General features: G+C 40.8%; 1 long non-coding RNA gene across 4 annotated transcripts in view; it reads right to left on the reverse strand.

Annotated features, from left to right (window-relative positions):
- Positions 1-23,615, reverse strand: part of LOC121891912 — a 211,536-nt gene that overhangs the window by 120,844 nt on the left and 67,077 nt on the right. The window contains exon 5 of one of the 4 annotated variants that reach the window (XR_006094229.1): positions 2,924-3,163. The exons of the other annotated variants lie outside the window; for them this stretch is intronic. This is a non-coding gene — a long non-coding RNA (uncharacterized LOC121891912). Of the gene's footprint in view, positions 1-2,923; positions 3,164-23,615 lie in introns of those variants that run through there. 4 annotated transcript variants of the gene reach the window in all.

A 23,615-nucleotide genomic window follows, 5' to 3' on the forward strand; every position in this document is an offset into this window, starting at 1 on the left:
CACATCATTGTCCGTACGCGAGCATACACACACACACACACACACACACACACGCTCCTCCTATCCTCCTTGTCTCCTCTTGTGTACTCCGAGTGGACATAATGAAAGTTAATGAATAAATCCATAACTTATATTTTAAAAAATGGGACACCCTGCACAGGCAGGAAAGGACATTTCTCTGAATATGTGCATAGATTTCAATAGGGCAAGAACATCGCCTTAGGTAGGTGCAGAGGGGCAGTCCAAACAGAAGCCAAGCGAGAAGCAGTGAAAACAACTGAAAGGAGCAGAGGCAGTAATGAACACCACACTAAAAACAACTAACCACTCATTTTGGTTATGGCTGCAGCAATGGTTTCTCTAAAAGTTTGATTAATTGGGTTACAGCCATCACACAGGTTGTTTTCCTTCAACAAGATTTGATTGGTCACTAACACGAGTTCTCATGTGTCTCTAACACTGACATCTGGAAGTTTAGTAAACTCAGCCAAGGCCTTCAATAAGTTCAGCCGGCTAAATAGGCTTATCCTGCTTTACAAAAGTACAAAGTTAAAACAACCAAAGGGTGCATGGAACAATGGCTAAGCATCAGGGAAAAGACAACACTCAATGTATCAAAAAGAAAAAGTTATGACTCAATGGTAAAATAGGGCTCCCCTAAGGAAAAAAAGGTTGGGAACCACTGAGCTAGAGTTTCGTCAAACTGGTCATCATGGTTATTTTGAGCGGAAGTGAGCCCAAACTCAAGTGGTCGACTTTCTCTTGTTTTTTCATGCTATATTGACCCTGGCTGCAATGTTCAGACAGCAGTTCACTCTTGTATTGCATTCAGGTGACGGACTCCTGGACACAATGCGTGAAATCGATCTCGTAAAGCTTGAGGTATGTGCGTACTTGAGTATACGTTTTGTGCCTTAGTTTGGCTTTATGTGAGGCTCATTTATCTTATTTTTGGTGGTGGTCCACTGAAGGTTATACCTGAAACACATCCCTTAGATGAGGTGAAATGGCCATTGCTTTGGAGCACAGAGTACTGTGTGCATTAGCCCTTGGTACTCAGGTGAGGCTTGGTGTTTTATTTCTACCTAAACTGTTGGGTGATTGTGCTTTTACCCTTGGTTGATGCTTTGAATGACATACTGACTGTGTGAGAGTCCTCCAGTGTAAGTGCACTGTTAAGACCTGTATGTGTTCGTTGACAGAGGACCCCGGTGATAGGCGGGGCAGAAATGAGATGTTTGATGGGTGCAGAGAGTCGATTAGGCTTTACACAGAGTGCGGCATCAAGTTGCACCTACAACACCTGTGGGAGAATGTTGACCTATTACATCATGATTGGAGTGTCATCATGTCAGTGCCACGGCAGGTGTACAATCATCAAGTTTACCCCCCTAAGCCAGTAGAGCCCTGTTAGAAGATGACTATGAAAAAATGAAATTGCACATAGTGACTCTCATTCCATAAGCATCTAAGATGCTACCCTATTGGTCCACTAATTGCTGACGACTGGTGACTGTAACGCGGCTGCCTTTTTTATTGGCTCAGCCCCCAGACCTGACTGAACTCATGACTCCAGATTGGATAAGTATATGCATAAACGTTTCAGTACATATAGAAGTAGAGATCAAGGAGGGGGCCATTCATTCATTTCCTTCATGGAATTCTGTTTAACTGTGCAGGTGCTTTGTGCCTATAACCATGTCTGTCCTTGCTGCATTAAAGCTGACAGCAAGTTGTGTGTCACCACTTAAAATCTATTATGTATAATACTAGATATGGCTAACATGATGGTAAACAGTTGCCTATAGCATGAACATCCCATTGGAGTTCTCTTTTTTGGCCATCTGATAAATGTGTCCAATAATTTATCTTTTAGCTTTGGTTTGATCTATAGACTCTTCAGAAAAAAAAATATCTTGTTTGTCTTTTCTTTCTTTCTTTTTTTCCCTTTTGGCAGGCAGTGCACACTTGTCCTTTCTGCACTTGTTAGCTAGTTGATGAAAGCAGTGAGACTTAAACATACAGTCTGAAAGCAGCCTGAGAAAACAGCTCAAAGTTGGATGTTGTTTCTCAGTAGGTTCGGCACTAAAGGCATCACTTTGTCATTACATGCTTGATGTGAAATGAGAAATTGGGACATCAAAAATATGATTTAATGCAAGGTTAACCATTTTAAAGATAAAAATGTTACAAGTAGGCCTAGCGTTTCCCCCACAATTTTATTTGTTAGGCTGAAAATACACAGGTTTTTGAATACCGTTGACATGGAGCTGTAATCTAATCTTCTCTTAACATCAATTATTATTGATGTTAAGAGAAGATGCACTGATCTGTACATGTATCACATACTGCATGTATCAAAAACCCCACAATCCATTTAAAACCTCTCACCGATGGATCCGTATCAATCATCCAACCATGTTTCCTGGACTTTTACATCATCTGGAGAGTTGAGAGTTCGTGCAAAGAGTTGGAATCCGACATCACAGATTTTGATCTGTATTCAATGCCACCCTGAGATCGAAGCATTTGCCGTCCCGGTGTAAGCAACGGAGATTTACGGCAGGTGTATTTGTTGGCCTGGCCTAATCCATAGGCTTTCTTCAGATAGACCGACAGTCAGACAGACTTTTCTCAAGGAGGCTTGCTTGTCAAATTGCAGACACACAAACAGCCACTTGTGCGCACACACATTCACATTCTTTCCCCAGCAAGGGGTCACATACCCAATCAGGTACACACAAACATATACACACACATAGCAGTGTACTAGTTTGATATGGCACCCAGAGTGTGATGACAGTATCAGGTCCTTGTGTGATTGAGGTGACAGAGGCAGAGACAGGTTGGGGGTTGTCATCAGCTGTGAGTGACAGGAAGCTGAGGTGGGAAGGGTGGGGGGGGGGGAGTGGTGGCTGAGTTCATAGCTTGAAGTCTATACCTCTGTCTGTCTGTTTGTTTGTCTCACTCTCTTCCTCTCTGTCTCTCGAACCATCCATCTCTTTCTCATGCCTGCCAGTCTGTTTCAATCTTTCCGTCTTCTTTGTCCCGTCCGTCCATCTCTGTCTCTCTCTCAGTTTCAAATACATACATTTTTTTTTCTCTCCCTCTCTCCCCGGATGATGGGTGGATGAATTTTGCCCTTTCTTCCACATGTCAGACACTGCATCAAGAAAAACAATGGGAGACCCATAAATAGGGTTTAGAGAACATGCACCCAATTTACTTTGACAGTGGGGGAGGTGTGTTTGTGTGTGTGTATGTGTATGTATGCGTGTGCATGGGTGTAAGTCACTTTGACAGCTGCTGCAAATGAGGCAATATTGCAGGTATTGACTGACATCGTCCGCCCCAGGCCCCTGCACACTAGAAAAGAGTGGTCATCATAAATCACAAGTTGTATTAGCGATTGATGCTCCAGTTGGAGATGCAGAGACTTACAATCTTAATCTAACATTATTTTGTCAGTGATGTGTAACCCCTAAAATGTTTGATGAAGCTGAATAAAATGCTTGGGTCACGTTTTAATAAGAAACACTTACACAGAAGTGTTTGTAATTACATTTACTACTATAAATGTAGCAAATCCCTCAGGTGACATCCTTAATGAAACAATAATCACTTAGACCTGAACTAAAAAAAAAAGGCCCTCTCATTTATGGATGTTCTCAAGGGGCCACAAACCAGCTATAAACCATACTTAATGCCTTATTCACTGACACTTGGGGATGTGCACAGGTGTCAAGTTCACACCTTTTTTGCCGCTGTGGGCATGAAGAATCAAATTTAGATCAGTTAGCGATGAGATATGTCAACACTCAATGGCTACATGCTGTCTCGGTGTGTCAGCGGCGTTCATTTTTCAACATAGAAAATCTACAAATCAGGCTTGTTATTTATTGAACAGTACCTAAATAATAAAAGAAAGCAAAAGCTGTATTGGCCTGAATTGGCTGCTGGAATATCAAGGAAATGTTCAGGGGTATGTTTGAAAATGTCAAAGTCAGGGAATATGATAAATTATCTGCAGAGGTTCTGACGATTTGGGAATTTTACATCATGTATTAAATTGTGTGTTTTTAGTGGTCCTTCCTCATAGTAAGCTCTAAGTTCTTACTCTTTGGGATGAAAAATACTATGAAACCAGTAAGGGATACCATTTTACATATGGAAAGTCAAGAAAAAACACTGAATTTTACATCATGGACACAATGGAAAAGAAAATTTTGCTTCAACTATCAATTTTGACACCTTAGTTGCTAATTCTCACATAACTCCCGTAATCTCAGACTCAGAAATGACAATCTATGGACCGATGCACTGCTGACCTGCACAGAAACCCTTATAGTACATTCATGCCAGGCATGTCACAACAGTCCAGCTACTTTCAGGTATCCCAGCAGCACATACTATTCTTAGGCTTTGCTGTCATTTTTGTCCGCTTTGCCTCTTCTCTTGTTCGGAACAAAGACTGTGAGATGAGGGTCATCTTTACTGACAGCAAGGGCGGTCAGCCCCTCTGAGGTTGTCATACTCTGCCGCCTTTAACAGCGCGCTGCTTTGACTGATCTCTTTGCTCGGGTGTGCGTTCCCGTGCGCTGTATGTCTGCTTGTGTGTGAGATGGAGGTTGTTAAAATCCTGATCTCTTAACATCGCCCAGCTTCAACCTCAGCTGTGTATGTGTGCATTTGCAGGGGGAGGTGGCACTGTCACAGTCCTGCCCTTTTAACATCACTCTGCTTCGACTTCTTTTGTTTTGTGTGCCTGCAGTGTAAACGTCCCACATTAACAGATCTGAAATCCTCTGACAGAGAGGGTGCTGACCTTTGGATATAAATAATACTCTATATTTGACTCGTGAACGGAACGGACGCTCGGTTCTCCAAGCGACTGTTGGTGGCCGCGCTAATTGCTTTAGTGTGCTTGTCTCGTCAGCTGCCAAGTTGCACTCTGCTGAGCCACAAACTTGGCCTGCGCATGAGAGAGAGTTGGACAACAGGGCTCTAAAATATGCCAACATCCATTTGACTGCTTGGCAGTAATACAAAGCGGATGGAGAAGGGAGGGAGAGAATGAGAGAGAAAGAGAATGAGACAGAGAAAGGAAGAATGAGAAACGGTCAGTGACTGGAGAGGTAGCCGGGCAGAGGAAGATGCAGAATAGTGAAAAATAGCAGACACAGTGAATAGTGGGTAATATCCCCTTGTCTGTTTTAGCCTTATTTTGGATCCTGATAGCCCATGACCGAACAGGCGCTCCTCTGCTGTGTAGAAATTTACATAAAAATCAATACCTATTGACTCCCTATTAAATTTATTCCCCTTTCCCCTGAACTATTTTCCCTCTTCCCCCTCCCCTTTCTAATTCCTAATGATTGCCTTTCTGCTCAGTGGGGAATCTTCCGAAGCCTCGAAATTTCCTCCCTACTCGGTTTGCATCAACTCCACAGCAGCTCATGAAGCCGCCTGTCATCCAAATCAGGCAGGAGATGAGTGACAGCATATCAAATCCTGATCTTTTAACTGGTTCTGGTTGGAAGAAGAAGAGAAAAGCTGATGAAAAGGGAAATCTCCCCGAAGGCTGTCTGTGGAGTCAAGAATCTTGGCATGCTGGCAGAGGTTGATTTGTGTGTGTATTTTCTCAGAGGCTTGTATAATGGCTTTGACACTGAGCCTTCTCATTGTGACCATCAGTACTAAGCCTCCGTGTTAGGTCACCTACCATATTTCCTCTCTGGCAGTAGTATTAAAAGTGTCAGTCTGCGAGCGCCAAGCAAGGAGCGTTGATGTCCTCCCAAACATTTCTGCTTGACAATAAACAAGCGTTGTGTTGCATCTATTCCAAAGTCTTGGAGCTTTATCAGTGAAGACGTACTGTAGATGCCATCTCTACAACAAGAAAGTTTATTTTTCATCTTTCTCTTCTGGGACGGATCAATATAATATCTGTTGTGAAAACAAGCTGGATGGCTTGAAGCAACAAAAAGAAAAGTATAGCTATAAATCATAAGACTGCACTGTAATCTTTTAAGACAGTCTGCAGTTGCTCCATGATGATCAATGATTGACTGTGCAGAATCATCGTTTCGTCTCCGGAACTGCTGAACATCTAAAAGATCTTTTGGTTGTGATGTTGCAGAAAAAGAATCTTTCTATCCATCCCAATTAATTGGCTATGGAGCTGTGCATTAGAGAAACTCTCAAATGCAGAGAAAATTGTGACTCTTTCAAACTATTTCTCTTTGGCAGGCATGGAACAAAACTGTCAGTCATGGTTACAAAAGATTAGATAAAGACTAGGCTGCTGGGTGCAACTATACATCTTTAAGACATAGGGAGCTTCAAGAAAAAAATATGGCAAGGGACAAAAGACAAAAAAAACCCCACCATATCAACAAATGCCTATGTTCACAAATTTGACAAGCTTATTCGCATCCCCATTTGATCGTCAGAGCCTTTCAGACGGCGCCAAAGTGATTCTGATTAAATGCATCTTTTAGGAATTGGATGGTGTGAATACTGCTGAGTGAACTGCTAGTCAGAAGCCAGGATCAACATGAGAGGGGGAATGTCAATTACTAAATCACACATTGTAAGAGGCCACTGTAGATGAGTGATTTGTTGGCTTGAGGCCTCGATCTCTCTATTAGAGCGCTGGCTTTCCCCCCATTGTCCTGCATATTATATATTCTCTATCCTCTGTCATTATTGTCGCTGGTCAGATTTTTCCTTTTGTGAAGCAAAATTACCATATTCCTGTGATACTTGTGGCAGCTGAAGGTTTGCAGATGACACCGAAATGATGCACCGATTTGCAGACTGTAATGAGTCAGCCTGCAGGAGATTTGAGACAACATGAGGCGCAGTGCAGACAACAATCTGTCTCTCCTGAGAGAAAAGAGCTGAATGTCAGTGCAACCCAACTCACAGGGTACTCAGATATATTTAGGACCACTATCTAAGTCCGTAGGAGGGGTTGAAAGAGGCACAATAGAGAAGACACAATAAGCAACTGGAGCCAGAGGGTACTTTCAACCTAAATTATATTAAAGACTTCTGTAGAAAAGAAAGCAAAACAAAAAAGTTTCCTCTCTTAACTGACATTTTAGTGTTAATTAACTGGTGGATAGTGTAAGTAATGCATTCAGTGCAACAATAAACTGTTTTAACAGTGCTTCACAGTTTGAACACATAACATAAATCCCACGAAAATGGTTACTTAACACATTTTATTTGCAAAGGAAGAAAATGTCAGGGAAGTGTAACAGAGTTCAGGATATATTTGTTCCATTCATTTAAGTTCAACTTTGTTCCTTTGTTGTGGTCAGTTCAGCAAGCTTCAGTCAGATAGGGTAGTGTTGATCCAGTTTCAGTTCCAAATTGCTCTTAGGTTTGTCAAACAAATCAAGTAATAAGATGTGGGGCTTTAACAGTCCCGCCACACTGGTGTACTCAAGTGATGGGAGTGAAGGAATGGATGGTCTCCCCCTTGGGGCAAAAGGTGATCTCAGTCCAACTCCTCGAGGTAAGGAGGTGATCGGGTTCAATGGTGGCTTGCTGTATCCTTTGTCATTCATCTGCTTGTGTTATTTCCTCTACTCTGTATTGTTGAACTTCTACCTGGAGGGGGTGGGACTTATTTCCCTTCTCCAATCAGAAGCCTGCATTGCCTGATATAACCAATAAGAACAAAGTCTGAGTAAGATGACACTGATTCTGACTGACTGACATCTTATAGAGTCCAATTCTCTACTGGGTTACATCAACAACTTCAAGTTCCTCAAAAACTTCACTATCAAGGATCATCATTGGGAAGAAAACATGAACCTATAAAGGCCGAATGAGTCATCCCCATCCCCACATAGGAGCAGATACATTATAGAGAGGAAACATTCAGTTTCTAACTTTTGTTATGCTACAGCCTTGTGTGGGTATTTCATGGCTTCTGGTTCCACTTCATTGCAATAGATAGCAGCAGTAACGTAGTGGGCCATGCTTACTAATTCCCACCTATACCAAAGATTTACAAGAAGCAGTGTGGGAGGAGGGCTTAAAGCAACAACAGCAATTTAACCCGCCTAAACCACAAAGCGTTTAGTCCCTTGCTGTCTAGAAAACAGCTGTGCAGATTTTACCCTGAAGCCATAAGCATGCTAAAGAAATACACCCAAGTGAACCTTACTAAACCTTTAGCAACCACAGCCTCCACGAACATACAAACTACAGCCCACCCGTATTTGCAAAGAAGTGGACTTTGTAACGCAAACTGACCCGGTCTCCTACATGAAAGTATTATGTGCTACTGTACATGCTCACCCCCCCCCATCTCGATCTCCACACCACGTTACACACACTACGTTCTGCGGCATTATTTCCTGCACTGACACTGAACACTGGCTTTGGATGTAAACCATAAGTTGCAGAACAGTACAATATGGATGTAATTCCACAGGCATACTGAGCTGCTTCAACATTCATAACACTACACGTATTTGTGTAGTACCTCAAATTGTAATTCCAGCTGTCTGAATTCAGTGCTTAACTGTTTGATTTTCTTTTATTTACTTACTTCAAATTAAGTATTAAATGGAATGTACTGTCTATTTTTGATGTGCACTTGCGTGGAATGACAAAGATGTAGAATCTAATTGCATTTAAGTACAGCTGATTAAGTTAAGTGATTGCCTGTAGATGGTGCACATTAGCACATTTGCAGCAGCTGTCGGTAGGAACTACATACAGGGCTGACAGTGCTGGTGCTGGATGACACAGGCCAGGCCTGGTTTCAGGTGCACTAATGCTTTAGTGACGCTGTGTGTGGTCTTCCTTTTCTCCACAGTAACCTCTTACATGAACCATCTCCAACAGGAAGTCTCAGGTTTGGATAAAGTTGATTATCATGCAAACAAGCACATGAGGAAAAAGTCTATTTAATAATTTCTTGAGAAAAGTGAAAAACATTCAATGAAATAAGGCTTCAGGTTTCAAAGCCTAGCAGACACGACAGGGACACATATTATAGATGGCAATTTTTCTTTTTAACAAAGGTTATGGGTGGTTGGTAAATAGTTTTTATTCTCTTCTCATATTTCAATTAAACCGGTGATGATGAGATTTTGTTAGGCGTTTCTTTTAGATTTGTACTGCTCAATTATAGAATGGCAGGAACGGTGCGAAAATAAAGAGCAGACAGTAATGAGTTAGATTCACCTATGACATAATGAGTCCGCAACCCCACCGTTGTTCCTTGTGAATCACTGCTGTTCAGCCCTCCGCCATGGATGAGTACGCCGGTTTTCCCTTCCAAACAAACTGCACAAGGGCTGATTCAACTAATTGGTTCTCTCCTCTCTGGTTGAAAGTGTTAATCAGTGAAATCGGCTGCTGTACAGTTCGGTTGGAAGGGAAACCCTCATAGTCTTCTTTGGCAGTGGATGCACACTGGTTTTAGACAACAACATGGGACTCTGTTGGGCACAAGAACCAATGTGTCTGTGTGTGGCAGCCTTCTTTGTAAATCCACAGTGAATCACTAGATGGGGTGGGACCAAAACTGAAATATGCTTTAAAGTTTCAACCCAAAGAGAGCTCTTTTTTGAGATTTTAGTTTAGATTTTAGATTATTAATGGCATTTTATGGGAAAGGCTTATACAAATATCATGGGACATTATATTGTATCCCTCAGTATGCATATATTGTATATGTCACAATTACAGAATAAACCAGCAGCAGCAGTTTTCTACCCTATGTGATTCAGTGTGGATTTCCCCTTTAACACAGATGCTGCAGCCATAATAATGTCATATGACCCAATCCATCATAAATGTGTGACATTTCAGCACTTTATAATGGTTAACAAGGCCTGATATTCATCATGCTCGGGTCTGAGTTAATGACTTGCCAATATGGCAAGATAGGAATCAGCTGAAATGTTGGCTTAGTTTGTGGAATTCTATAAAAAAAACTGGACCATCAGAGATTGTTAGTTTATTGAGCTTTTTTTTTTTTTTTTTTTTTTAAGGCTTGGCCATGCAGTTCGCCGCCCACCCACACATACACACCCACACACAAGATTCTCTTCCCACTGCAGAATCTGCTTCGACAAGATAAGTGCGGACTTGTAATTGTGCGAGGGCCCTCATCTCTCCTCACTGGCTGATAATGGTGCTGTGAAAGCCTTGTGCTCATTAAGCTAGCCTTTGTTGTTTTTATTGCACAGCGCGGTTGATTATTTTTTCAAGAGAATTCAGAAGGTTTAATGCTCTCCCCTGTTCTGTAAACAGAGCTGCCGCTGTGGTGAGCAAACTGCTGCAAAATAAACCAATAAATAAACAGATGATTAAAAAAAAAAATCCCAGTCCTTAAAAATCTGAGAATTATATATGGTGTTCTGTAAAACACCTTCCATATTTGCAAGTAGTTGCTTGGTATAAAGCACTTGTGATGCAGTCCTGGTACTGACAGAGGAACCTTCAGACTGGTTCTAACCTGAAAGTCTGAAACCAAGCTTTTAGTTACATTGTATACATTTGATCCAGTTAGTTTTGGTTTCACATTGCAATTATACGAACGCACTAAAGAACATTACATTTTTCCGTGCAGTAGCATAAAGAAAATGCTTCCAGTTCAACACTGTAGCAGCCAAGGCTACTCTTGCAATTTCAACACTTCCTGTTCTGCATCTTTCAAATGAAAAGCTTTTCAGTCGACATAATGCATTATTTTGTTTGTGAAACATTTTCAGGAACATGTTGTGGAAAATGTAGTGACTTGCCATCTTGTGACACTTACTATGCTGCTACAATGACTTAAATAGAACAGAGTGTTGAAAATGGCATGGCATAACACGAACAGAAACAGACAATTAAATCATCAATCGCAATTATTTGTATGACAGTTAATCATCAACTACAATTACATGATCATGACAGTCTTGCTGACAGCTGCAGGCCTGCCGTGTGCCAACATAGAGGCAAATAGTTATTTAGTTATTTAATAGTTAATTCATTGCAGATTAAATAAATAACTAAATACATTTGCATGATTATTTTACATAGCCTTCTTGGATGCATTTTATTTAGATCCATGTTTTTTAATTATTCAATAGGGCCAAATAATTTGTGAATATTATGGTATTTGTTTTTTTTCCCTAATCTTTTACAGCAACATCTGGGCCCAACCACAGTGCCGTGCTTGGTGGCAGCATGTATGTGACAACTGTCAACATTGGCTGGCCTGGGAGGGTTCATGTTGCCAGCGTATTGTCAAATTCGTCCCTTTACAAACAAGGGCAGAATGGAACACCCTTGCTAGGATGGCAAGAAACCATTAAGGATGACCTCTTGTGATACTAGAAGATGCCGTGTATCCACTGCTACCATGGCTAATGAAGCCATACCTGGAGGGCAGAGGGGTAACACCGAAACAATCTACTTTCAATCACTGCTTGAGTCAAGCCAGAATGGCTGTGGAAAGGGCTTTTGGACGCTTGAAAGGAAGATTGAGGTGCCTATTAAAACAATGTGACTGTCATGTCACCTTAATCAGTGACATTATCGCCACCAGCTGTGTCCGTCACAATTTTTGTGAGTCACAACGAAGAAAACATTGGCAATGAAGATGAAGTTCATGATGCAAGACCAGACCCTGCAGACCGTCTCATTGATGGTGAGAGTGGGGAAAACATTAAGAATGCATTGTCTGCTCATTTTTCAACTATGTAAGTATGAACATTGCTTTTATTACTGTGTAATCATTTATGCCACTTGCAAATCTTGTATTGCATAAGTGTATCATCATTTTGGCACTTGCAGCCTTTGCATTGCAGCATTGCTTCTTATGTTTTGAAACCATCTACAATAAATGTATCATTATTTGATCAAAGTTTATTTTTACAATAGTTGTGTTGATCTTGTTCTGTTCGTAATTACATCTCACTTCAGTACATGTTGTTTGATTGTAACACATACACTTTCTGCATAACTTGTCTTTCATTTTTAGCTCCTGGCTAACAGACTTTGCCATAAAAAATATAAGTTGATAAAGCTAAACTGTATAGAAGTTAAAATGAAAAAGTAAAAATCAGCATTACAGATTAAAATACAGCATACAAATTAAAGTGCTGGATGCTGTTCAGTAAAATAAATTACAACTGAAAAAATACTGCTTCTTGTCGCTTGGTTCACCACTATCACTTTGATACAGGACACGTGGGGTCTGAATAAAGGGGTTTGTAGGTTGGGCCTGGGTAGTCGATAGGTTTGAAGACCGCTGTGCAGCCCAGTCACTGGGAGCTGGAGGAGGTGGAAAATAATAGGGATGCATGGGACCCCAGGATGCTGCATGGTGTGGAGCTTGGCTTTGGTGAGACATGCCTTTCATGAATGTCTGCTTAAAGTTAATTAACATGGTATTTGTGGCTGCCTACTGCTCCTGCAGCATTCTGAATCGCCTCTCCTCGGTCTCCTGCTGCATTTTCATCCACCTTTCCAGAGTGGCATACTCCCTCTACTGTCTACTGTCTTCTGTGTGGATGAACTCTTCCTGCAACCTCTTGTACACCTGAATTCTTTCAGTATCCTCTTTCTGCTATGTCTAGGAGCTGTTTTGCCTTGCCCATTTTCCTCTTCATAGCTGCATTTCCTCCTTTAAAATGAAATGGAGTTATGTGGAATTAAATATGTATGCATAAGTGTGACAGCTAATAGCCTACTATTGCCACTAATCTACAATAGAATGCAAGCCATCATGATGAATTGGTTCATTCATTTTACAACGTTTCATTATATCTTGTACCATAGTTTATATAAGTGTAGGCTATGCTAGTGTTTCTGGTGTGATAAGCTGTACTCTGTAGAAATAATGACTGCTGAAAAACAAAAACAAATTTGCCCTTCCCATTGGTCAACACAATGCTTTTTCTAATGGAATTGCGCACCTTTGTATACTGCTGCTATAGTTTCTATATCTTCAGGTGGCATTGCTCTTTTGTCCACTCATATCCTCTTCAAAAATACTTGGAAAGTTTTATGAGTTTTTTCCAGTGGACTTTTTATAATGTCGTACCATATTTCAATTAAAAACTTGGTCTCCCCCTCTCCCCATGTACTACCACAGCTCATTTTTCCTTTTTCCGGTTCTGACAATAGCCTGTTGGAACTTCCTGTAATTGGTCTGAAAGTAAGAACCATCCAAAAAATGTTTTCATACTAAAAAAGAACTGAAACATGGTTCAATTTGATCCGTACCAAGACCACCTCTTTTCGCCGGATCAAGGTTCAGCTGTTTGGGCCGCACCACAGTCTGGGATAGGTTTCACACCTGTAATTTTGGTTTGGATCAAACTGAAAAGTCTGAAAGTCCAGACCAAACGAGGTAGGTGGAAGGGCACTAATAGCAATGGCCCACACCAATTCAACCACAGCAGTGTGTAGAAGCAGAGGAATAGAAATAAACTCTAAACATTCATTTTCCTTGCATGGCAAATACTTAGTCAGTAGCTAGTGTTGAAGCTATGTATGCTTTGGTTTCCAAATCTCATATTTTGAAAAATATGAGGTTTAATGCAACCTCAGATTTCATAAACTTTTCAGGCTTTGTAATTTGTAAAGAAGTTTGTAAAGATGTAATCATTCATAAACAAGGCATTATGCCTGTTCACCACCTCTCATATAATATGAATAAGCAAGCCGCAACCAGAGGTGCTTTGAGTTAAATGCCAACAATGACAATGCTAACATGCTGATGTTAGGGCGGTGACACCATGTTTACCATCTTAGTTTAACTAAAGGCTTACTAACATTTGCTAATTGGCAGAAAAGACAAAGTGCAGCTGTGGCTAATAGGGATGACAGTCTTGCAGGAATTTAGTCATAAATAAACATAAAAAGTATTGGACATGGATGTGTGTACAAAATTGCATAATAATCCACCCAGTGGTCCAATAGACATTTCACTCTGAACTAAAAATGTCAACCTGATAGAAAAGTCAATGATCATCAGAGTCATTAGGGTTCAGGGAACCATGAATGTCTGTACAAAATGCCATGAAGTACATGTTGAGATAGTTCACAGACCAAGGAAAACTTTGACCTGCTGGTGGCGCTACAAAAAAAGTCAGGGGCTTAAAAAAGTCGTAAGTATTCATCCTATGGGTGCCATTGATAGCTGTACCAAATTTCATGTCAATCTGTCCATTACTTGTCAAGATACACTAAAGTCAGTAGAGCTACACTAACAACAAAGTAATATTGAAAGTGTCATTTAAATGATGACAGATCTCCACTCCAAGGTCCACTTACTTGATTGTTCTGGATCTTTTGGCTCTATCGTGGCCCTCATCATCAGACGAAGACTGTGAGCTAAGGTTGCCCTGTTTTAACATGGTTTAATGTGGAACAATAAACACCCTGGCCCTTATAGCAATTTATAAGCTGTTTGTGCTTGCTCCAGACATCATGTGCAGTAGCTACACAGCACTCAACCATCACATCATGTTTTATACTCAGTGACCCAGGGTCAAAGCCTTTCACCATACTGTGTAGCTTAATGTGCACTGTAGGTACACTCTCAGAACAGAATACCACTTCACTCCAAACCCACAAGATGAATTCTTCTGTGCTTCTAGTGTGACAAGGTTGGAGTAGATGGATATTCTTAAGTCCAGAGTTCATGACCAACACTTTCAGGCATAATAGATAGCAATGGAAAATACAGCTAACAGTGGAGATGTGAAGAATATATATTCTGTGTTTCATAATGGATCTTATAATGTCATATAAAGTCCATTAATAGCCTCTATATTCTGTCCTTCACATCGCTGATACAAAAGGCAACATTTTTGAGCATAGATGTGTCAAGAAGTTCTCTCAGCATCATTACTATAATCACAGAGGAGCATCTTCTTGCCCAGAAACCATTCAGACAGAGCCTATGATTGACTGTAGTTTTGCTTCAGATCCAATGAGGAGGAGAAACTTCTCAGAATAGAATTTTAAACCACGGGATAAAGCAAGGTTGTTTTTGAATATTTGGGGCTTGATATCATGATATAAAGGGCATGTTAAAGTGCAGGAGAAGCAAGGAGTTTGCTCAGCTTGTGCAACCTGTCTGTGTAACACACCCTTAGTGCTACAACTGACAATCATTTTAATTATTGATTTATCTGTCGATTATTCACTCATTTAATCAATTAGTCGGTTGGTCGAAAGAATTTCAGTAAAAGGTGAAAAATGTCAATCACTGTTTCCCAAAGCCCAAGTTAACATCCTCGAATGTCTTGTTTTGTCAGTCCACAACCCCAAAATATTCAGTTTACTATCATAGGAGGCTAATGAAACCAGAAGATATTCACATTGAAGAATTTGGAATCAGAGAATTTAGTCATTTTTTCTTAAAAGATGACTCAAAACGATTAATCAATTATCAAAATAGTTTGTGATTAATTTTCTGCCAATTGACTAATCCATTTATCAATTAATTGTTCCAGCTCTATACACCACCACAAGCAATGAATTTAGTTGGATATTTGCAATCTAAAATATAAATATGTTACATGCTCAAAATCATGCTTCTTTAACTTTATACTGTAAGTTTAAATTTATAGTAACAGTCATTATTCAAGGCTTTCTGCTGACTGTTTAATTCTAACTAATCCAACAGATTATAGTAGGAAAGTAGCATAATACATTTGTGTAACAGCTACATTTGGAAAGGGTGTTGTCAGAAATTAAACTGTGCTGAAGCGTTAAGTGCACAGACTTCAATTCTTTTCAATGACAGCACAGCTATTAATTTATGCCAAATTGTCAGAGCAGAAACAGAAATTGAGAATGGGAAAAGAAGATATACCAATGCACAAACCCGAGTGCATTTATTCTATTTTTTTTCCACTAGTTAAATTTCTAATCCCCCACCACCACCACCCCTCACCTCTGAATCCCTCCCAACACTCAGCCTCCACCCGCCTCCCACCACTCTCGGGAGAATGAGAAGTACTAACAAGTAAAATAAGCTCGAGAATACTTAAATGATTGGATTATGTGAGAAAAGAGTGTACCAAAGGTAAGGACAAGAAGCACCTAAGCATTATCGCTACTCCATAAATGCTGCCAGCAATCTCCTGTTATGAGTTCCTGTTATGCACAGGAGAATAATAAGGCTGTCTCTTCTCACCGCCGAGAACAATAATGAGTTCGCTGTGAAACAGTCGTCTTGGTTCAATAGCTGCACCTTTGATTCTGATGGCTCTGTCTATTTCTTCTGGTCTGAGACTTTCTTTCTTTCTTTCTCTCCTTCTGTCACTATCAGTCCCGCTCTATCTCTTTCTTGCTCTCTCTCAGCTGGTTTCAGCAGCGAGGAAACCTCCTCTCTGGGCATCAATCCCCTGCAAATACGATTAAAGCACTGAGTCATCATTTGGCCCGCAGGATGTAGTGACCAAAGTAGTCGGGCTATGTGTGTGTGTGTGTGTGTGCGTGTGTCCATGTCTGTTTGTGTATCTGTGACATGTGAGACGGTTCAAAGCTGTAGATCTCGGGGGGACTCTATACCTCTATCCAGGAACAAAATGGGCAATCCCATTCCACTCATCTCTCTTGCTCTTTGAGATTCAGCAGGGAGGGTAAGGCATGACCAATCGCACCCAGATATCCTCACCAAACCAACTTCCTCTCTTCCCATCACTCCTCCCTTCCCTCTCCCCTTCCCTCAAGGCTCGAAATGTAATTGCTGCTGCTTTTTGCAGAAGCTTGCAGCGAAGTGTGGAGACTATTTTTTGATTTTTTTTTTTTGTCTTTTTGTGTAGAGCACAGGGCCACGTTATGAGATGGGTAGAGAGACAAAGTAAAGGGTAGCAGATGGAAACTGAAAGTCTAAAAGGGGCTTGATGCTTCTCAGAATGTCAAGTTGAATTTCTTGGGCCACGCAGGGAAATGAAAGGGGCTTCGGTGTGGAAATGATGGCAATTACAGCTATTCCTTCTCCCTCAAAGGAGACCTAGTGTACTTCGGAGCTACTTAATGTGGGGCTCTTTTGCTGTCTCTCAGATGTACGGAAAGAAATATCACTACAATTGACAGCGATGGGATTTTTTTCTTTTCCTTGATTACTGAGATCAGAAGAACAAGAAACAGAGAGCTCCGCTGTTGATTGCAACAGCCAGTGACAGACTTGTCACAGCGATGCTCCAATCAGAGTGCAAAACACATTATTGGTGACATATCGTTTTGTCTCAGTTTGGACTGCTGGTAAACAGTAAACAATAGAGATTGTACCATGGCTGACTGACATCCCAAGGGTAAGAGCCACATAACTTTTTGTCTGGGACTTGCACATGCACGCACACATGGATAAACCCCACCCTAAAAAAACATGGTCAAATGCAAATACAAACATGGTACAAGTCCACAACACATTTATTATATTTTCCACTGAATGATCATGGGAAGGAGGAAATATATCTGCTCCGACGGCCTAACCAGGCACATTTGAAGATGTATGTGTGCACGAGTGTGTGCACATGTGTCCTCTCTTTTACTTATGAGCCAGCACACTGTACACTTTGTCCCGATGTGCAAACACAGTGGAACAATCGCAAGAACAAACGCTTTGAATCAAGTTCATTTGTCCAGTACAGTGTTTGCTCTCGCTCTGTTTCTGTGTGCGTAAGAAGGGAGACAGATAGCCTTCTGTGCATGAAATGTGTAGATTTTCAGCTTATGTACTGTACCTCAATACTGCTCTGCACGACCAAAACCTATTGACAAAATCGGCCGTGAATCGGTTTTGATGTGGCTGCGGCTACAGGCGGTAATGAGGAGATTGAGTTTGCTCAAACTGGAGCGACACGGCAATGAAATGTTGATCTTGTCCTGCTAAGGCCACTCCCCCTAAGAGACTGTGTAGAAGCTGCCAAAGTTTGCGTTTAAATTATTCACCAAGCAGCTCAAGCCCAGAGGAGAACATTTATTTCAGACGGTGTGGTGATGATTGATCAAATCAATCCTCATCGCTGCAAAGAAGTCAGGAAGATTTGGCCTGCTGGGCCGCCGCCTGAAATCCTGAAGCTGAACTCATCTTTTTTGTACATTTTAATTATGAATGACATTTGCTGAGCAGTGGAGCTGCTCGATAACTGCCAGGAGAAGACTGAGGTTGTTCTTAGCAACCAAATCAATCATTCAATCAATCAATCAATCATCAATGTCATTTTTTGTTGAATTGAGGAAACTATGAGTCATTTTTTTTGCCTTATGTGCTTTAAATATTTATCCAAGAAGCTTTCATTTTGAATAAGATTGAATTTGCCCACTGACCAAATCTTTAGTCTGCACACAAACACAGTCTGAAGCAGCTCCCTTCCTAATAATCCAAGCTGCAAACCTGCATATAAACACAGTTGGCACCACTCCTGGGTCGTCCTCCTAGCCAGAAGCTTGAGGACACAGGGCCAGCCGGTGACGATTAGGCAAAGTGACACGTTATATAAATATATATTTATAGAAGTTGGGCAAAAGTAGAGCTTATCAATAATGCATATATAATTCATTAGGGCAATCAACTTCTTCTCCCCTCCACCATGAGCCAAAGCTGCACAGAACAGATAGCATCTCCGTTGGCTGGTGTTGGTTTAATTGATGGGTGATGTGACCACTGTGACTGAGAGAGGAAGGAAGCAGGAAGCAGAGGGGAGGATGGATTGGAAAGTGGAGATGAAGATAAGGGGAAGGGTGTTAGTGCAGGTCTGCTGACTCACACTCACTTGCATGGATTTTACAACTATACTGTATTGAAATCTGTAAAGCTAACATCACAACTGCTGCTGATGCATTTAAAATTTGTGTCGACTTGGGAAGTTTAGAGGACAACAATTATTCTGAGTCAGTTTATAAAGATAAGGACAATCTTACCTAGAACTTGAACTGTTAAATAACTATTTTTTTCACCTGAAAAGCTTATTTGTATCAGTTTGAGATACAAATAAGTTAAAACAGTACTCCAGCTATTTAGTATGGCACAACCATAAAGTTGAGGAACTTCTATGTGGCAGAAAACAATGGTCAAATTGAAGTGGTGAAGGCCAAGATACCCTGACCTTTACTTCCTTAAGGGTCAAGCTTGAAAATGCTGGATACTATATCTCCCATAATTTCGCTTGGCGGTATGTTTTTGTTATGCCCTCTCTGACCTGTATATACCCATCTCTCAAACGCCATGCTCCCAGTTTGTAACACAAGAATGTGTAGTCTCCAAGGCAAAGAGTAGATTGCTCAAGTGATGTCACATGAGTCATTTTCTCAGACCTGAAGAGTCAGAGCCACAAAAGATGAGTAAATTATACAACTTTCAAGAATGAACTTCTACACTCAGTTTTAGGGCTGCGACAGCAATATGTTGATTATTCTATCAATTCATCTATTAAGCATTTAACCTATAAAAATACAAAAAATGCCCATCACCGCCTAAGGTGGCATCCTCACATTGCTTGTTTTATCTGACGAACAGTCTAAAACTTAAAGGAGACGTGTCATGCACATTTCCAGGTCTATATCTTATTCTGGGGCTCCACTGGAATATAGAGCTTTTTAACTGTATGGTTTACAGTTAAAAAGCTCCTTATTTATCTTATATTGGGTCTTTATGCAGCCCCTCAGTTCAGCCTCTGTCTGAAACAGGCTGTTTTAGCTCCTGTCTCATTAAAGCCCCCCTCCTAAAGAGCCCACTACTGATTGGCCAGCTTGTCTGTCAGAGGCATCATAAACAAACAATAGTAGTAGGATTCATTTCTTCTTTACTCAAAATGGAAACTTCTCAAATACATCTTTTGAGCCTGAATTTCAATTCGAAATATGTGAGCGGACAAGGTGAATACCCCATGGAACAACCTTAGCAACAGAGGCAGAAGCCCTGGCTTTTTACTTCTAGGGAGCATTTTTACATACATTCACCTCAAATTTTGGAACTTTGCATCAACATTGCATCACCTTTATATGCACAGCCAATGTCACTAAATTCAAGAGAACAGACTGACAGCTAGCGACAGGGAATCCAACCAATCTCTGTCTGTAATATATTCAGTCTGGTCTGTTTTTAATTGTTTGCTTTTATTTTCATACACCATGGAGCTCCTTCAGACAGTCTGCCTCTGAGCATGATGTTGAAATTGCCACTGTGGGAAGTCAGTGCTACCACCACTGCCCATCAAAAGAGAGGGCTATTAAATCTGTATGTTGGTTGGATTATTTATTACTATTTATTTTATTATTAGATTCTTGTCATATCTTAGTAAAACCTACACTTGAGAAAACCACCTTTTCAGTGAAGCCCTGCTTTATTTTGATGAGGACAGAGTTTATTGCTTGAAGATTGCAGCAGATCCCCCCAAAGGGCCTAATTATGGCTATCAAAGCAAATCTAATGGGCAAGGTATCAAACTGCAAATGCTCAATCAAAGACATATGCTTACTGTGAAGGTCAAAATGTCTGATGTCATATCAGATCTCATGGCTTATGTTGCAAGAACATATACTGCATGACACAGAACACACGACCATGTGACACCGTTGCGTGTGAAGAGGATTTTTTTTTATTTAAATAACCCTGTTATTTTTCTGATTGCATGATTCACATTCATGCACACACACACACGCGCGCAAACACCACCACATCCCAATCCACCCACCCACAGCTGTCTCCACCCCACTGCATCTAGAGTAGGACAATTAGTAATCCATCACCGCTGTTTACAGTCTGGGTGGTAGTGCTGTGGAAGGAGAGATGAACGGAGGCAGAGGAAGATAGAGAGAATGTGTTAAAGGGGTGAGAAAAAAAAGGGGGAGGTTAAAAAAGCAATGTGAGGGGACAGAAAATTAGACGTAAACAAGGTTAAGAGTACGGCGGGGACAAACAAGTGTTTTTATACTGGCTAGCAACTTCTTAACTGTGTGTGTGTGTGTGTGTGTGTGTGTGTGTGTGTGTCCTGTTTGCTTGTTTTGAATCATTGCAGTACATGGGCACAGTACACAGGGAAGATTACCAGTCAGTGCTACTTTAGTATGCCAAATCAGGGATCTGTGCAGGCGTGCATGCATATTAATGTGTGTAGGTGTGCATGTTGGCGTGTGTGATGTATGTGTGTGTGTGTGTGTGTGTGTGTGTGTGTCTAGGACAGAAAGAAGTGTAAGATGCAAGATTCAGGAGGTAGTGTGGCAGTGGAGAAGGAAGGGACAATGAGAAATAAAGGAAAAAAGGGAAGGAGGGATGAAGGGATGGATGGAAAAAAAGCAGGCCACTAGATGGCACTGTTGTGTGGTGAATTTAATGGCTCCATCCCCTCTTTCTCTCCTCCCTTTTCTAGGTCTCTGTTTCTATCTTGTGTTGTCTCTTCCTCTCCCCCCCCCTCCAGTTCCCTCTCTCCATCTTTTTACCTCCCTCCCCTCCCCTTCTCTGCTCTCTCTTTCTCCCCCCTCCCCTCTTTCTGTGCACAGCATGTATGATGGAGCCAGTTATACAGCTGGGAATTGAACACACAGAACTGTAGTGTTCCCTGAATCGAAGCTAGGTGCTTGAGAAACCCAGAAAGCTTATCCAAGGACAGTGTCTGTTTGTTTAATTGACTGCCACCCTCACACCCACACACACTTACACACACAGACACACACATATATACTCGGGTGCACCTATTCAAGCCCCCAAATTTGTACGCACATAAACAAGAATCAGACACACGGAAAACCCCGCACTCATCTGTATGAAAGATTGTAGCCGGCCTGTATTTTCTTGGCAGCAGAAGGGTGAAAGACCGAGGATCACGAGTGCATAAATAATACTTACTAATCAGAGAGGAGGTGCAATTTTCGCCACGGTGAGATGAGTGAAAATGGACGCATGAGTGTGGGCGAGCTGTCTGCATAGTGGAGGTCAAGCGTAGGTGAGTGATCAGTGCACAGGGTGCGCATAAAGGGCGATGGATCACTGGTGCCGGGATGAACTGTTTTCTCGAGGTGTCGTGAACAAATTCCTCTTCACTTCATGAACTCCCGATGATAATCAGCCCCCCGCTCACCTTTTGATCTGATTTTGAGGCCAAGCCTTTATATAGCACAAGAGGCAGCAGGCATCAATTAATGTGTAATGGTCAGTGACACTGTTGTTTGGTTTATTGGTAGTAGGGAAGTAGTGGTTATTACAAACATAAACTGTTAAAGAGGAGAGGTTGGCAGAGTTACAGAGAGGAGTGCTGATAGAGAACAAAGGAATACAATGCATCTGAAGTTAATATTCAACTTATAATCGACTGGTTAACATTTGAATTTCATTAGATTTTGAGTCACTTAGTGATAAGAAATTGAGACATTAATACTGAGTGACATTTAGACATTGACTGAATTGTAAAACCGAGCTGACAGACAGTTGATTTGAGGTATTTAGGCGGTAATCATTAATTACTCGCAGGCACTTAATTTTCTCGAAGGAAAATCACGACCGCGCTTCTTACTGATAAATAATTTTAGCATTAAAACATGACGTGACATTAATGAGAATGCTGTTATCATCGACAAAAATAAATCCTTTTCTGAGACAGACTAAGTCTAAATAAGTCTAAGTAAACTAAAACAACAACAACAAATCCCCCTTTATGGAAATATAACAATAAGGAAATTAATTATTAGGACAAGTTGACATGTTACATTTCATACATTACATACTTTTTTTGTTTGTTTTTGCAAAGGTGAGTGAAATCAGTTAAATTCCACTTAAAATTTTGATGATCGGTTGTTGAAACATGAATAAAATATTAATGTTGCATGAATTTTTATATTATACCACTAACATGAACTTAAGTATGACAATGTATCCTAATGACTTTATTAATCCCATGACTTTTCCTTTAGTGCCACACACATTTATAGTTGTGAGTGAATTGTCTTGGCAATTATTGGATGGATCACCATGAAATTTGGTACAGAAATCCATGTTGTCCTCAGGATTAATTGTAATAACTTTGGTGAATCCCACTTGTCATCTGGCGCCATAATCAGGTCAAAAGTTTGACTTGTCCAATACTTTGGTCTGTGACAAAATACCCGCAAAGCTAATGGCATTCCCATCAGCCTAAGCAGTACTTCGTGTTTAATGCTAATTAGCAAGTTTTAGCATGCTGAACATGGTCAATCGGCTGCATTCACACAGTTACAAAGGAGTAGGTAGTCTCTTGCTTAATATGAGTGGTTAAAAAGCTTTAATATAATCTGCTACTGTCCAACAGATGCACATTAAGTTAAAGTACCCTGTGATCCAGAGAGCTTCTCTTTTTTTTCTTTTATGTAAAGTGAAAGTGGTCTTCAGTGGGCAGCCAACAGTACTGACATTCTAATTATTTTTCATGCCCAAGGTCATCATTGAGGGTTCGAGTCATGACCAGACCTCAGATAGAATGGCTCCCATTCTTAATGTCTCAGAAGAGCATTTTAACCCTTATTTAAATAGGCAGTGGGTACTGCATGGTAATACTAATTACTTATGCTGGGAATTAGCATCATAAATATTTATACTGCCTTAAAAAGTAAGCAAGTAGTGTGAGTATAGCTGGGCTGACCTTACTTCATCCCTTATC

The sequence above is a fragment of the Thunnus maccoyii genome, chromosome 24 (assembly GCF_910596095.1).
Source record: "Thunnus maccoyii chromosome 24, fThuMac1.1, whole genome shotgun sequence".
In the NCBI taxonomy this organism is placed as follows: Eukaryota; Metazoa; Chordata; class Actinopteri; order Scombriformes; family Scombridae; genus Thunnus; species Thunnus maccoyii.